The sequence below is a fragment of the Carlito syrichta genome, unplaced genomic scaffold (assembly GCF_000164805.1).
Source record: "Carlito syrichta isolate Samal-C Ts95f unplaced genomic scaffold, Tarsius_syrichta-2.0.1 Scaffold123290, whole genome shotgun sequence".
Classification (NCBI taxonomy): Eukaryota; Metazoa; Chordata; class Mammalia; order Primates; family Tarsiidae; genus Carlito; species Carlito syrichta.
In genome coordinates this window covers 9,772-11,328 of record NW_007067386.1, presented here as the reverse complement: position 1 = coordinate 11,328, position 1,557 = coordinate 9,772, and the positions used below count along the sequence as shown (strand labels likewise).

Sequence of the window (1,557 nt, the reverse complement as noted above, 5' to 3'; positions counted from 1 at the left end):
AGCCTCCCGCCGCCTCCCTGGCCCCTGCTGGCTGAGCCTCTCGCAGCCGTGATTCAGTCCCGGCAGTCCCCCGCCCACAGCCCTCCAGCAGCTTTGCGCCACGGCTGAGGCGGAGGGGTGAAGCGCAGGCTTCCCGCCTCCTCTCCTCCCCCCACTCCCCAGTCGGCGTGTCCCCGCCTGCCTCTGACTTTGTGTCTCCTTTGCTCCCGGTGCTCCAGCCATACTGGCCGGCTGGGGCTCCTCAGACAGCCACACTTGCTCCCCCTTTTGCACATGCCATTCCCTCTGCCTGGAATGTTCTTCTCCCACATTTTTCTGAGACTGGCTCCTTTGCCACTCAGGTCTGGATAAAATGTCGCCTCCTCAGGGAAGCCCTCCCTGACCGCTCCCTCTGAAGGAGCACCTCCTCCCCAGGCATTGTTCGTCCCATTCGTTAGCCCACTCGTTTGTTTTCTTGTCTTGGCAGCAGGTGTCCCCCTCTGACATCATCTTGTATCTGTCTTCCAGCCGCTAAATATGGGGGGTGTGTGTGTGTGTGTGTGTGTCTGCCTGTCTCCCTTAGGACATACGGGAGGGGGACCCAAAAAGCCCGGAATTTTCTTTTGGAGGGTGGGCCCCTTGTAGCACAGGCTTCTCCCGCGTTCTAGGAACCCACTGGCATCAGTGTACCAGCTAGCGTTGTGAGAAGGGGGTTTGGCTTTGTGGAGGTTCTTTTGAGATTCTTGCAACACATTTTCCCACTTCATGATGGTGCTTGGCACGAGCAACCTGCCCACCCTGTGCTGAGAGTTCAGCCGTTTTTTGGCCGAGAACAGCGTGACCTGGTTCCCCACCCTCCCTATTCACCCAGTCTCGCCCCAAGTGACTTTTTTGTTGTTTGTTTCCCCGGATGAAAAAAGTCCTTGAAGGGGAATGTGTTGCTGATGTGGAAGACGGGAAACAGAAACCGTAGAGCCACTAAAAGCCATCAAAACGGATGAGGTCAGAAACTGTTTTGAGCGGCGGAAAAGGTATCAGCGGGGGTGCTCATCAAATGGAGGATTCTTTGAGGGTGACGGACGTTTCAACGTGTAAAGAGAAATACGCAACTTTTATCAATGTTTTCCGGGTTTCGGGGGCCCTCCAGTATATCCCAGGTGTGGTGGTCCAGGGCCAGCACAGGGCCTGGGAGATGCTGCATTGGAATGAGCCAACTCATCCCCCTCCATAGAGGTCGAGGTGGATGGGAGGGCACCCAGTGCTGCTGTCTGCAGAGAGCTGAGGCCTGGGGCCAACACACAGCCCCCTTTCCAAGTGGAGGAGGGGCCGGACTGACAGTGATTCCCCCCAGAGCCACCTAAAATTATCCCCGCTTCACTCTGGGCCATGAGGCTCAGAGAGGTTAGTGAACAACTTGGATGCCCCGCTGCGGAGTGCATTCAACGGAAGACTATTTGACTCCAGACAACACCCAAATGTCTTCTTTTTTTTTTTTGAGTCGGGGGAGGTCTCACTCTGTCACCCAGGCTGGAGTGCAGTGTCACAACACAGCTCACCACAGTCTCTACCTCCTGGGCT

General features: G+C 56.3%; 1 protein-coding gene across 1 annotated transcript in view; it reads left to right on the top strand.

Annotated features, from left to right (window-relative positions):
* Positions 1-1,557, top strand: part of ST6GALNAC4 (ST6 N-acetylgalactosaminide alpha-2,6-sialyltransferase 4) — a 9,614-nt gene that overhangs the window by 5,559 nt on the left and 2,498 nt on the right. The window lies entirely within an intron of this gene.